Here is a 15,839-nt window from a genome sequence, read left to right on the forward strand (position 1 = left end):
TTTATTTAGTTCAGTCTAGTTTTTGTACTGTGTCATGTAACACTATGGTCCTGAAAAACGCTGTCTCATTTTTACTATGTACTGTACCAGCAGTTATGGTCGAAATGACAATAAAACTGACGACTTGAAGTTTGTGATCATCACCATGAAGAGCGCTTACAAACTAGGACAGATTCAGATTATTCATCCCCGTGGTTCCTGTTTTACAACTCTTCCTCAAGAGCCAGAGGATGCCGAGTCTTCGAATATTTTTACAGTAGAATTTGATGGGTTCTTGATAATAAGAAAAGGTGTGTGGACAGGAAAGCCAAACTGAGATTGCAATCAGATCAACTAAAGGCTTATTAAACAGTCCAGCAGGTCTGAGAGGTCAGGCCGGCCCTCCTGTCCCTAAGGTGGTGTTTCTTGCCTGCAAAGGCCATGGGTACAGCTTCTGCAGGAACTCTTGGCTAAATGAGGGGTGCAGGACTGTGTGGGCAAAGAGCCACGGGTGGATCTCTCTTTCAAAGAGACAGCACAGGCGTGATGGGCCAAGTGTCCCTTCCTGTGTTGTATTGTTTTAAGATTCTACCCCAGAAGAGCTTCTCCCCACACATACTTGCTACCCGCAGTGGCCACCCAGCCTTCTACACCTGCTCTTTCCTATTATCTACAGGGCTTGAATTTTGGTTCAGTTCAGAGTTATTTGAATTTTTATCCTTGATTTTTGATAACTATACATAAAAATGAGAATAATGTGATGATATTTGGCACATCCCCTTCGACCCTTACCAATTTTTTCCGATGCGCCGTAGAAAGCATCTAATCAGGATGCAGCAAGGCTCGGTATGGGAACTGCTCTGCACCCGACTGCGAGAAACTGCAGCAAGTTGTGGACTCAGCTCAGCTCACCATCTTCGTGGGCTCTGTTTGTACTTCTTGGTGTCTCAGTAAAACAGCCACCATAATCAAAGGCCCCGCCCACCCCAGTCATTTCCTCTTCTCCCCTTGCCCATCAGGCAGAAAGTACGTACCACCAGGCTCAAGGCCAGCTTCTAACCCTGCTGTTATATTATTATTAAATAGTTCCCTGGTATAATAAGTCGGATTCTCGACCTCACAGCTTATCGCATTAAAAACATAAGAAACAGGAGCAGGAGTAGGCCTTCCAGCCCATCGAGCCTGCCCCGCCATTCAACAAGATCATGGCTGATCTGGCCATGGACTCATCTCCACCTACCTGCCTTTTCCCATAACCCTTAATTCCCCTACTATGCAAAAATCTATCCAACCTTGTCTTAAATATATTTACTGAGGTAGCCTCCACTGCTTCATTGGGCAGCAAATTCCATAGATTAACCAATCTCTGAGAGAAGCAGTTCCTCCTCATCACCATCCTAAATTTACTCCCCTGAATCTTGAGGCTATGTTCCCTAGTTCTAGTCTCACCTACCAGTGGAAACAACTTTCCTGCCTCTACCTTATCTATCCCTTTCATGATCTTATGTTTCTATAAGATCTCCTCTCATTCTTCTGAATTCCAGCAAGGACAGTTGCAGGCGACACAATCTTTTCTCAGAGTCTAAACCCTCATCTCTGTAATCAAACTGGTGAACCTCTTCTGCACCGCCTCCAAAACCTGTTTTGTACCTCATTGTTCACCTGCTCTGTGCTTCCTCTGTAGCTGTCATACTTCATTCTCTGTGTTACTGTTTTACCTCATTCCAACTCAATGCACAGTAAAATAAATCTGATCTGTATGAACAGTATGCAAGATGAGCTTTTCGCTGTACCTCTGTACATGTGACAAACAATTCCAAAATAAACTAGTCAAGACTGACCAGTCAGTTTTCGACCTACATAAAAGTTAACCATATCAAGTCAATGGTAGTAACCTACACACATTCAAAGTCATACAAACTTGTTAATGTTTCTTGCCAACACGCCACTGACCAACACGACCCACAACCACACGGGATTGGCTCCATTTTATCTTTAAAGAAAAACAAAGAAAACTGGACACTCTTGGTGGCTGATGGTGAAATCCAAGAGGTGCAGTTGACAGGAAAATGGGGAGAATAGGTTAGTGCGGAATGGGGTTGTTCTCTGAACTGACATAAACCCGATGGGCCAAATAGTCCCCTCGTCATCCTGAAGAAAATATGGTGTCAACAAAGTATTTTGCAAGCAGGCTTTGAAGATTTGCTTTGTTATTTATTGGTTAAATACGTAAAAGAAATGGAAGGCCCAGTTACACATCCTGCTCTGAAATGCCACTCTTGACAGTCAGCTGCACGCCTTCAGCACTCACTGACCTGACAGTTCTCTCCCGTCCCTTCCTGGACTCTGTTTATATTTGCCTCCCTCCAAATGGAAGCAGATTCTTCCCCCCCCCCCCATTTTACAAACCTCTCAGGCGTCAATTTTATTTTTGGCAGCAATGACTAATCTTAATTTACATGTTCACATATTTAAATATGTACTTGGCAGCTCCCTCAGGACAGCATCACTTCAGTACATGCATACTAAAGGTGACAGGGTGGCTAATAACGTACGGTGTATCACAGCCCGGGGGGGGGGGGGGGGGGGAGGGTGTGAGAGAGAGAATAAGCATTTCCGCTTATCAGCTTGATGGAACGCAAGAATTTTACATTTGTGTTTCTGTGAATGTGTGCACATATACATCATGTATATCTGAGAGAGTCTGACAGAATGTAGCTATCAATTCAGACAGGGACAGGCCCAGCTGTACTGCCATTCCCTCACCCCCCCCCCCCCACCTCATCCTCTAGGCCCCACGCATGATAAATAGGCCTGAGGTTATGAGTTGCTGGTGTTTGTCCACTCACAGCCCTTTCAGAGACAGAAAGTTAAAAACACACAAACCTGGGAGTGTTTGGGATAGGACCTGGTGTCCAGCTTGTGTCTGATCCCCTTCTGTAAAAGCCAAAAGATTCCAACAGAGAGCCACACATTTTCAGCTGTTATTAACACTGAGCAAACACAGGTTGGTCAGCAGTCACCATGTTCTCAGCAGCAATTTTAAGGCTGTCTCTTTCCTTTGCTCTTCTCTAACCTCTCTCTCCTCTCTCTCTCTCCCTCTCTCACACACACACACCCACAGCCCCTTTTCCTCACCTGTTGCAGCTTTTACACATCTCTCACATTTCCCTCTCTTCCCTCTATGCTCTTTCTCCCTTACACTTTCCAACTTTCTGTGAACTTCCTCTCTACCCAGCTGTGCCTTTTCTTCTTCTCTTCCCCTGCTCCCTCTGAACCTCTACCTCTATCTGTCTCTCTATTCCCCCTCTGTCTGTCCTGTTCTGTCTTTCTCCCCTAATTTTGTCTGCTCCCACAATCTTGCCCTCTGCACTCACACTCTCCCCATTTTCTTTCCCTCTCTCCACCCTGTCTCTCTTTTGTACTCTAAGCACTCCGTTCCCTCTCTGCTCCCTCCCTATTGCTTTCTGTCTGTTTGCCTCTCTCTTCTCTTCACTTCCACCCCCTCTCTCAGCCTTGCTCTAGCTTTATGCTTAGGAGAGTTCAGCTACTGTACGAATCCATCGGTTGCCAGAGTCCAAGCAAATGCTCCCCGATGCAGCATTCAGAGAACAGGCTCCTTGTCGGTCCCCTCAAAGTCCCTGGTCACCATGGATCCATAGACTGTTCCCATTTCAAGGACTCTTGCACTCTAAGCACCTGACGAGGGATGGGTCAGTGGGGTGAAAGGTCAGTTCTCAGGTTACCTTGATACCAATTTAGGCTACTGGCTCAAAATTCATTGGCTGCCTGTGCTGCAGCTGGTGCTCGCTCTGGTTGAAACTTCATCTGGTGTCGTCAAAGGTCCGTCTCTACTTGCCCCTCATTGGTACCTCCTCCTAATCAACAAACTTCCTGCAGCCAGTTTTAAGGAAGGCAGATCCATTATTCCAAATGGGCAACTTTATCTTAATCTCCAACAAAAGCAAGAAATATGTTGAAAAATAAATAAACCCCTTCAGGTCCTGGTGGTTTCCACAACAGAAGTTGCTCTGATTTTAAGCTTCAAACCCCAGTGGTCGGCGAGGGAGAGTCAAACCTGCAACATGGACCCACAGTCTATACTGTGTGAACTTCCGGGATACCTGTGCCACATTCGGAATTGAAAACCAGCCTGCATCTTAAATGCAGATGAGGGCTGAATGCAGATTGGGACTCAAGTCTAGGCAAAACCTAACTTGCATGACCACAGAACTAGGATTAAAACCAACTTGACCCTGCTGCTTGAGTTGCTCCTTTTATTTGACATGCCAAATTCCAAGAATCCATGGGGATCATATTCAGTAAACTCCAAGATCACTTTTCGTCCATCTGACAAATGTTTGAAGAAAAAGTGAATTATAGGAATTGCCTCTAATTGGATATGCAGAAACCACAAACATTAGTGTTCCATATCCCCTATAGCAGAGTAAAACCACCCTCTGAATTTCATAGGCGTGTCAACCAGACACAATTATAACACTAAAATAGACGCCAGAAAACTCAATCATGAACTCTGGAAGAACTTATTTTTCTGGAGTGTGGGAAGAATGCGGAGCTCACTCCCATGGGAAGATTTGAGGGTGAAGAGGAGAGATGGGTTGAAAAGAAAACTGATAAAAGCGAGAGAATCAACCATAAAGGACAGGAGCAGAATTAGGCCATTCAGCCTATCAAGCCTGCTCCACCATTCCAACAAGGCTGATTTACTATCCCTGTCACCCCCATGCTCTTGCCTTCTCTCTGTAACCTTTGGGTGCCCTTACAAATCACAAACCTGTCAACCTCCATTAAATATACCCAATGGCTTAGCCTCCACAGCTGAATGTGGCATTGAATTCCACAGATTCACTACCCTCTGCTAAAGAAATTTGTCCTCATATTCTAAAGGGACAGTCCCTTTTCTCTTTATTCTGAGGATGTGCCCTCTGGTCCTAAAGCCCCTCACTATGGGAATCATCCTCCGCATCCACTCTATCAAGGCCTTTCAATATTTGATAGATTTCAATGATATCCCTCCCCCCCACCTTTCTTCTAAACTCCAGGGAGTACAGGCCCAGAGCCATCAAATGCTCTTCATATGTTAACCTTTTCATTCCCAGAATCATCTCATAAACCTCCTCTGGACCCTCTCAAATGCCAGCACACCTTTTCTTTTGAGAAGGGGCCCAAAACTTCTCACAATTCTTTAAGAATGGTCTGACCAATACATTATAAAGACTCAACATTATATCCCTGCTTTTATGTTCTAGTCCTCTCAAAATGAATGCGAACATTTCACTTGCCTTCCTTACTCAACCTGCAAATTAATCTTTCGGGAATCCTACACGAGGACTCCCAAGTCCCTTTGCATGCCTGATTTTTAAAATTTTCTCCCCATTTACAAAATTGATTACACCTTCATTGTCTCTACCAAAATGTATGACCATATACTTTCCTACACTTTATCCCTTCTGCAGCTTCATTGCCCATTGTCCTAATCTGTACAAGCCTTCCTGTAGACTTCCTGCTTCCTCAACACGACCTTTCCCTCCACCTAGCTTCATATCATCTGCAAATTTGATCACAAAACCATAATTTCCGTCATACAAATCACTGATATATAAAGTGAAAAAAAAAGTCCCAACACCAACCCCTACGGAACACCGCTAGTCACCAGCAACGAAGCAGAAAAGACCCCCTTTATTCCCACTCTGCCTCCTGCCACTCCACAAATCTACAATCCATGCTAGTATCTTCCCTGTAATACCATGAGATCTTACCTCGTTTAGCAGCCTCATGTGTGACATCATGTTAAAAGTCTCTTGAAAATCCAAGCAAACACTGACTCTCCTTTCTCTATCCTGCCCGTTATTTCCTCAAAGAGCTCCAACAGATTTGTCAGGCAACATTTCCCTTTAAAAAAACAATGTCAACTTTGGCCTTTTAGATAGTGACTCCGAGTACACCAAAACTTTATCCTCAGTAATCACCCGACAACAGAAGGCAAGCTAACTGGCCTATAAGTTCCTTTCTTTTGCCTCCCTCCCTTCTTAAAGGATGAAGAGTCATGTGCAATTTTCCAGTCCTCTGGAAACATTTCAGAATTTTATGATTCTTAAAAGATTACTATTAATGCCTCCACAATCTCTTCAGCTATCTCATTCAAAACCTTGGAATGCAGTACATCAGGTCCAGGTGATTTATCTGCTTTCGGATCCTTCAGCTTCCCAAGCACCTTCTCCTTAGTAATAGCAACTACACTCACTTCTGCCCCGACGCTTGAATTTCTGGCACACTTCTGGTGCCTTCCACAGTGAAAACAGACACAGAATACTTACTAAGATTTGAAATAGATTATGGTGGAGCTGTCTGATCAGGCATAGAGCAGAATGGCCTGATTCTGTTCTGCAAGAAATCTGATTATCAGGCCACCTAGTTCAAAGGTAGGCCAAAGAGGGAGGCTTATGGAATATCAGGGCTCTGGTGCAATGTTATGGGTGCTGCTGAGAACACAGCTGAAATGCTTCAAACAGTTTTGCTCTCTTCTTGTAGTAAAGAGTATACAGTACTTGCTTTTGGAGGTAGTGAAAAGGTTCACCAGGTTAGGCACTCTAGACATCTCTGTCATTCTGTATCATCTTAGCTGATTTGATCTTGGTCCCAGCTACATATTCTGCCCACTCCCCATCATCAGCTCTTACAAAGGGTGTTTGATTTTAAATGTTAAATCTGTCTTTCAACAGATGCTGCCTGACCTTCAATGTTCTCAGCAGCTTCCCACCCCCACACGATTATGCATAATGTGCTTACCTTCACAGCTCTCTGAATTCCAGGAATTGTGATTCCTGAGAGAGGAAGTTCCTTCACATCTCCTCCTTAAATGGGTGACCTGCTATTGTGTAGGAGCGTAACCCAGTTCTACATTTCTCTGCCTGGGAACCGTCCTCTCAGTATCTACCCTGTCAAACCTTTCAGAATAACATCACCTCCTTTTCTTCAGACTTCCCATAAATACGGGATAAACCCATCCAAGGTTCCCCATGAGATGACAGTTCAACCCAGGATTCAACCTTGTGAGCTTCCTGAACTGCTAATATTAGTAGTGCAAAAAGTGCTGGGATCTATGCATAATTAATGTTATAATAATAGAACATCTTTAAAAGAATAATAGAAGTGTGCATAAAATTATCAAAGGAAAATTGAGTTTAACTACTGACTGGAGATGATTACAGAAACACGACCTGTATAACAGATAAACGGGAACAATTGGGGATGTGATGTAAATGGATTTTCAGAAAGATTTCAATATAAGTGGACCTTAGTAAAAAGGTTAAATTATCTGCAATGGGGCAATATACTGTCATGGATTGTTAACTGGTTGTTGCAGATCCCTCAATCTCATGGAGATACTCCCTTAAGACGGGGAGGGACCAGAGCAGCATGGGATGCTCCAGTTTCATTAATACCAAAGGCTTATATCACTGCCTGAGCAAGGACTTGATGTAATTTGCTTACCACTACAGGAGGTCTATAGTGGACTCAGTCTTGGTCACTTTTCACTCAGATTCAGAGCACCTGGACAACAGCTACACATACGCCAGGCTGCTGTTTATTACAGCTCAGTGTTCGTTCTCTCAATAGGTAACCTCTGAATTGTTTTCCATAAGCCACCTCTTGGCACACTCACCTGGCCTATCTACAACACTCTGAAGCAACTCTTCACCTTGCTCACAACTCACACTGCAACCCAACTTTGTCCCATCACCAAATTTGGACATGTTATACTTGGCTTCCATTTGTAAATTATTACCGTCTACGGTGCCCAGCTTAGGTGGCTGCGCTGATAACTCTGCCACCCTATCAATCTTGGCTTTCAGTCCAAAATAATACATCTATTCACATATTTCTGTCTGTAACTCATGGCAGGATTGGAAATGGAAATGTGATTGGGTATGATCGGGAAATATACTTAACATGCCAGCGTGGTAGAGGGTGGCAACCTTTTGTGCGCTAGTAGCCAAAGATGTGTGTGCGTGCTCACACCACACCTTAGGGGGAACACTGGTGCCATCTTATTGAATCCACCATTTTGCTAATTTATTCTGCTAGTTATAACTTCAAACTGTTCTTACAGGTCTGTGAAACATAAACTCCCTTTCAGAACTCCATGTTCAACGGCCCACTGCTATTATCATCTCGGTGAACACTGTTACCACTTTCCTACTGCTGGTAAGATGTCGGTAGTTTCCCATTTTCTCCCTCCCTCTTTGCTTATATAATGGAGTTTTATTTGTTATTGTTGTATAAAATTCTGTCATTAAATCCATTCTCTTCCCTAAAGGTTCAACTACCAGCTTATTAATTAGCCATTTCTCATTGCACATTACTGGGTCTAAAATAGACCATTCCCTTGTTGGCTTCTCAACACTGGTATCCTGTAATACCATCTCTTATACACTCCACACTATTTCCATGTCCTTGGTTTGCCCAGCACACAAAAGAAAAAGTCCTGTATGATTATTATTCTTGTTATATATTTTAATCTCCTGATTTATTACCCCAAATGACCACAACTGCTTGAGGGTCTATATACAACTCCCATGCTCTGCTGTTTCACAAACTGATTTGACTGAACTTTCCAATGGAAGATCTTTCCTCTCCATTGTCTTTATCCCATCATTTATTTTTGGAACCTCCCCTTCACCCTTTCCATTTTGTCTATCTCCTCTGAAAGTTAACTATCCGGGAATATTTAATTCTCCGCCTTGCTTAATTTGCAACCGCATCTCAATAACGGCCACAGGAAGTTTCCCATTTACTTCCATTTAGAACATATGTTTTTGACATCCTTCCCATAATGGGGCAACCAGTACTGTACGCAATACTCCAGATGTGGCCTAACTGGAGTTTTGTAAAACTGCAACATAACTTCCTGACTTTTGAAGTCAGTGTCTCGATAAATAAAGGCAAGCATGCCATATACCTTCTTAATCACCCTATCAACCTGTAGCCACTTTCAACAGGCTGTGAATCTGGATCCAACAATCCCTCTGCTCATCAACATTCAGAATCAGAATACAGAATTCTGTTTAAAACCAGTGGCATAGGTCATGAAATCTGTTGTTTTGCAGCAGAAGTACAGTGCAATAATTATTTTATTACATAATGATTTTAATAATATCTTTGAAACTATTAATTACAATAAATAGATACTGTATATAAATTAAGTAGTGCAAGAAGAGAGCAAAAAGTAAAAAAATTGTGAGGTAGTCTTCATGGGTTCATTGTCCATTCAGAAATCTGGTGGTGGAGCAATTCCTGAAACTTTGGGTGTGTGTTTTTAGGATCCTGTCGCTCCTTTATGGGGTAGCAATCAGAAGAGGGCATGTCCTGGGAGATGGAGATCCTTCATAACTGATGCCAACTTCTTGAGGCATCGCCTCTTGAAGATGTCCTTGGTTCTGGGAAGGTTAGTACCACTGATCGAGCTGGCTAAGCTTACAGCTTTTTCCGATCCTGTGCAGTAGCCCCTCTATACCAGATGGTGAAGCAACTAGTTAGAATGCTCTCCACCATAAATCTGCAGAAATTTGTCAGCGTCTTTGAGAAATAGCAAGTCTCCTCAAACTCCTAATGAAATACAGCTGCTGTTGTAATTGTATCAATATTTTGGGGCCCAGGATTGATCTGCAGAGATAGTGACACACAGGAGCTTGAAGCTGCTCACCCTTTCCACTTCTGATCCCTCAATGAGGACTGGTGTGTGTTCCCTCGATTTCCCCTTTCTAAAGTCCACAGTCATTTCCTTGGTCTTACTGATGTTGAGTGCAGGTGGAGTTTTACTCTCCTTTTCAAAGCATGCGTAAGAGGCATTGAATTCATCTGGAATGCGTAGAAGTCTGGCAAAGAATACACTGGGATAATGATCATTTGCAGATATGGAAAGAGAAATGGGAGATGGAGTTTAACCTGGCCAAATGCGGGGTGTTGCACCTTGGTAGGTCAAATGCAAAGGGACAATATATTGTTAAGGACAAGATCCTGTTAAGCTCCATCCGCCATTTGTCCGCTCATATCTGCAACTGATCTATATCCTGTTGTATTCTTTGCCAGTCTTTTACGCTATCTACAATACCGCAATATTTGTATCATCTGCAAACTTACTAACCCAGTTGTCTACATTTTCATCCAAGTCATTTATATACACCACAAACAGCAGAGGTCCCAGTACAGATCACCGTGGAACACCACTAATCACAGACCTCCCGCTAGAATAAGTCCCTTTCTCCACTACTCTCTGTCTTCTATGGGCACACCAGCTCTGAACCCAAATGGCCAATTCACCATGGGTCACATAAATCTTAACCTTCTGGATTAGCCTCCCAAGAGGGACCTTATAGACAGCATCCACAGCTCTAACTTCATCGATCACCCTCGTCACCTCATAAAAAAACTCAATTAAGTGAGGGACATGACTCGCCTTGAACAAAGCAATGCTGGCTCTCCCTCACTGGACCAAAGTTTTCCAAGCGCTCATAAATCCTATACCTAAAAATTCTTTCCAGTATCTTTCTTAGCAGTAGCATGAGACTCACTGGTCTATAGTTTCCAGGATTACTTCTGGTTCCCTTCTTGAATAACAGGACAACGTTAGCAACTCGCCTGTCCTCTGAGAAATTGCCTGTGGCTAGAGGGAATATGAAGATATTGGTCAAGGTCCCAGCAATCTCATCTCTTGCCTCTCTCAACAAGCTGGGGTATAGACCATCCGGCTCTGGATACATCTACCTTAATGCTCTTTAAGAGGATTAATATTATCTCCACTTTAACCTAGCACAGGGGTCAGCAACCCGCGGCTCCGGAGCCGCATGCGTCTCTTTCATCTCTGTGCTGCGGCTCCCCGTGGTTTGTTAGTTTTTGAAATGTAATTCGAAATTTGAAGATTATGGTGATCTTGTACAATCTAAAAACGTTGTGGAGACCCCATTTCCTGGCACATCCGAACCAGCTCACAATTAGCCACCGTTCTGGCTAAGGGAGATAGCCTACGGGGGTTTGTGAGTACGTGTCTTTTGGAGCATCTGCGCCCACGGGGACGGGTTGAGGGAGGCTTTAAAGCAAGGCTGTTTAGTTCGAATAAAGTTACCTTTGACTGCAGTGTCTTTATTTTAGCACTGAGTGTAGCGCTACACCGCTACAACGTGTTTTTTATCGCTATTAATATACATCACCACTGCCAATGCCTGACACCCGCCAGTGCGCGCTTTCTTTTAATTCTTCGATCCAAGGTAGGCTAACTATGGAGTAACCTTCAACCCAACGTCTTTTTTTCGGAGTCCAAAATGTTTTTGTTGCATGCAGAAATGTAATTTCATTTTCTCTGCAGGAGTTCATCAATTTCATAAATGCAACACATTATAGTTTGTTTATACATAGCATAAAGGCAAAAAAAACCCGTTGTATGCAGTGTTATTTCATTTTGTGGGAAATGGGTCCATATTGGCTCTTTCAGTGGTAAACGTTGCCGACCCCTGACAGCATATCGACATGCTCAGCAGCAATCTTTCCATCCTCTACTTTTTCTTCTTCCCTTGGTAAATACTAACATAAAGTACTGATTAAGGACTTCATTCACTTCCTCTACATCCAAGCAAATGTTTCCCCCTTTAACTTTGAGTGTTCCCATCCTCTCCCCAGTTACCCTCTTGCTTCTGATGTTTGTACAGAATGCCTTGGAACCCTCTCTAATCCTACTTGCCAAGGAGTTTTCATGGCCCCATCTGGCTTTCCGAGTTCCCTTCTTGAGATCTTTTCTAGCTTTTTGAATTCCGCAAGGGCTCTATTTGATTGTAGCTTCCTAAGTTTTACATACTTTTCCTTTAGCTTCTTGACTAAATTCATCACCTCTCTCGACATCCAACGTTCTCTTGCCTTGACATCCTTTTCCTTCCTTCTAATGGGAACATACCTGTGCTGCACTCTGTGCTAATGGTCTTTAAACAACATCTACATGTCAGATGTGGACTTACCTAAACACGGCTGTTCCCAATTAACTTTCCCCAGTTCCTGCCTAACACTCTTGTAATTTGCCCTGCTCCAATTTAATATTCTCCCACAAGGTCCATACTTACGGTATCTATAGCTATCTCAGCACTTAAGGAGTTGTGGTCATTGTTCCCTAACTGCTCACCCACAGAAAGGTCAATCACTTGACCAGGCTCACTACCCAACCCCAAGTCTAGAGCAGCTCCTGCTCTTGTTGGAGTATTTACATGTTGATTTAAGAGACCCTACGGGGTGCACTTAACAAGTACTGCCCCATATCAACTTGCACTTAGGAGGTCCCAGTTTACATTGGGGAAGTTGAAGCCTCTTTGACAACAATCCTATCACAAACAAGAGGAAACGTGCAGATGCTGAAAATCCAAGCAGCACATACAAAATTCTGGAGGAAATTAGCAGACCAGGTAGTGTCTATGGAAAAGAGTACAATCGATGTTTCGGGCTGAGACCCTTCAGCAGTCCCGTACCCCAATTTTCTCTGCACTCTTTCAATCTTATTTACATCTTTTTTGTAATGTTATGCATGCACCACAGCTCTGAGAGGCCGAAGGGTGCGGGTTAGCCCCCTCCTTTGTGAGAATCGCAAGATCACTATTGATTTGGGTCAGGAGCCCCAGGAAATGAGAGAGAGAGAGACGTGCGGAATGTCTCGTTCCCCGGTGATATAAAGCTACGGGACACGGCCATTGTCTCTTGAAGACGAACTTGTGTATTGCAATACTTGGAAGCTCTCAGGCAAAGTGGGCTGGTTGAGGGGGGGACTGCATCAACCCCAACCTGATTGACATCTGAGACCCTGTGAGTCAGGATAAAAGAGGGTCTGTGGGAACAGCCCCTCAGACGCACCAGAAGAAACGCTAGCGATCCCGTAATAGCGGAAGCCGGTGGGGAGGCCACGTGCGTTCGGTTCCATTTTGCCCCGGAAACCGGTGCCCTCACCACAGGAAAACGGTTTTTAGCTAACAACGGGGAAACCAACTCCCCACGACTTGAAGGATTGGCATCATAAAAGAACTGGGCAAGTTTAACCCGTCTCTCTCTCAAACCCAAAACGCTGCAGCTTGAACGAACTAACAGTGACTTTTATATTTCCATCGGACAATACATTATCCCCTAGACAACGATAGAGCTATTTCTCATTATACCCGCGCTTTTAGATTTAGTATTGATGACGTATATTATCTGTATGTTTGCATTGATCTTATTTTTGTGCCCCTTTATCAATAAATACTGTTAAAAATAGTACCATCAGACTTCAACGGACCTCTCTATCTTTGTTGGTAAGTGACCCAGTTACGATGTTCTTAACGGTAAGCAGATGACCAAAACTGCACACAATACTCCAAATTAGGCCTCATTAATGTCTTATGGAACTTCAACAAAACATACTCACAAAGTGCCAAAAGCTTTCTTTACAACCCTATCTACCTGTGGCACCATTTTCAATGATTTGTGGACCTGTATTCTCAGATTCCTTTATTCTACTGCAGTCTTCAGTGCCCTACCACACACTCTGCAAACCTTGGTTGGTCCTTCCAAAGTGCATCACCTCACACTCGTCTGCATTAAATTCCATCTGCCATTCTTCAGTCCATTTTTCCAGCTGGCCCAGATCCAGCTGCAAGATTTGACAGTATTCCTCGCTGTCCACCATACTCCCAATCTTGGTGTCATCCACAAATTTGCTCATCTAGTTAAACACATTATCATCCAGATAATTGAAATAGATGACAAACAACAACAGACCCAGCACCGATCCCTGAGGCACTCCGCTAATCGTAGGCCTCCAGTCAGAGAGGCAACCAGCTACTACCACTCTGGCTTCTCCCACAAAGCCAATTTACCTCCTCATCTTGAATGCAAAGCAACTGAACCTTCTTGACCAACCTCCCTTGTAGGACTTTGTTAAATGCCTTGGGAAAGGCATTTCCCAATTTCCCAATCACAACATTCACTGCCTTACGTTCACCAACTTTCCTGACAACTTCCTCAAAAAACTCTATAAGTTTGGTTAGACCTACCATACACAAAGCCATGCTGACAATCCTTATAAATACTCATATATCCACACCCTTAGAATACCTTCCAATAACTTTCCCACTGCTGATGTCAAGCTCACAGGCCTATAATTTCCTTATTTTAAGCATTGATTCTTAATCCTTTCTTACAAGGTGGAACAACATTAGCTATCTCTGGTTCTTCACCTGTTGCTAAGGATGATTTAAATATCTTTGCTACAGCCCTTGTGATTGGGAGAACTGCCCACAGTAGATGACCACGGCAGATTCACAGGGGAAGTGTTGCCTCACCTGGAAGGACTGGAGGCCCTTACTGGAGGTGAATGGGCAGGTCTAGTACTTAGGCAGCTTGTAGGGATATGCGGTCTCCTCTGCATTGGTGAGACCTGTCGCAAACTGGGGGACTGCTCCATCAAGCACCTCTGCACCATTTGTCACAAGCAGGACTTCCTGGTTGCCGAACATGTTCATTCCCATTCCCTTTCTCATGTGCTGATCCATGGCCTCCTCTTGTGTCAACAAATTCCCCTGACACTGCTTTCCTCTGTTCCCCCTCTTCTCACCTGCCTATTACCTCCCCCTGGATCCCCTCCTCCTTCCCCTTCTCCATTGGTCCACTCTCCTCTCCTGCAAGATGTATTACACACCCTGTCATCGGTAACGAGAAAGGAGTGAGAGGCTAACATTCCTCTTTTTCAAGTAAAGATGACTAGGGTAGATTTAATAGTGGGGTGGAGATACCATTCCTCATTGCAGGAAACACATTTGCTTAGAAATGAAAACTCTAGAATTGAACAGTTTGATATCCTCAGCTGCCCTTAGCTTATTTGAGGGTTTAGCTCTGAGAAACGTATTAGTATAAGACAAAAACCCCAAAACCCTCCTAATCCTGCTCTCCTCAGGAAGGCTATCAATTCCTAACGAAATTCCAATAAAATCTAGCCACAGAATTAGGCCATTCAGCCCATCAAGTCTGCTCTGTCACTCAATCATCAGGGGCCATCTGGAACCATCACGGCTTCCTCCCTCCGGCCCTCTCTTCCTTGTAATTACTCCCAACTTATCAATTATGGGCTGGCAGGAAAGATTGTGTGCAGGCTGGTGACTGGTGGGGCTTTTGGACAAAGGCCAGCAGTCAATGGGAAGGCAGAGGATGGGGACTGGGCTGAGGTAGAGATGGACAAATGACACGAATGAAGGGAGACCTCAGGCAGAGTGGAGGCCCACTGTGGCAGTAGCCAGGCCAGCCATGTGGCTGGAAATTCCTTCAAGGAGGGGAATGGACCAGAACATCCACAGTAAGTGTACAGACAGAGGCAGGCACCAGGAATCCTACTTTTCCTTTTCATTTGCATTTCCCTGAATCACATCGCAGAGTAAAGCAGGGGGCCTCGGGACCCATTCTCCAGGTATCCTGCTGACCTAGATGGTTGTGCGTGAGAGTCATGCTGATTTTTGATCGGTCCTTGTCCGCACAGCCCAGCTCCTCCTCTCCCACCGCTGCAATTGACAGCTGTCAATCATTTCACTGCTGCTACCTTCCCTGTTCCCCTGACACTGCTCCACCCGTAGCTGGCGCAGGGTGTCTGTTTGGGAGGAGGGTTCTCAGACCTCCGCCAGTACTTTGGATGTCACTGTACCTCCAAATCATAAGGTTTGGGCTCAGATCCCTCTCCCGTCTCTGTATCCCAACACCCCAGGCCCAGAGCCTGCGCGATCCTATGAGTTGCTTGTCAGATGCAGCAGAACCTGAGACAGCTTCTCTCTTATGTGGTCAGA

At 44.2% G+C, this 15,839-nt stretch overlaps 1 protein-coding gene across 1 annotated transcript in view; it reads right to left on the minus strand.

The window, feature by feature from the left end:
• The window catches only part of ano8b (anoctamin 8b), a 105,939-nt gene that overhangs the window by 68,754 nt on the left and 21,346 nt on the right, over positions 1-15,839 (minus strand). The window lies entirely within an intron of this gene.

This window comes from Hypanus sabinus, chromosome 16, assembly GCF_030144855.1.
Source record: "Hypanus sabinus isolate sHypSab1 chromosome 16, sHypSab1.hap1, whole genome shotgun sequence".
Lineage (NCBI taxonomy): Eukaryota > Metazoa > Chordata > Chondrichthyes > Myliobatiformes > Dasyatidae > Hypanus > Hypanus sabinus.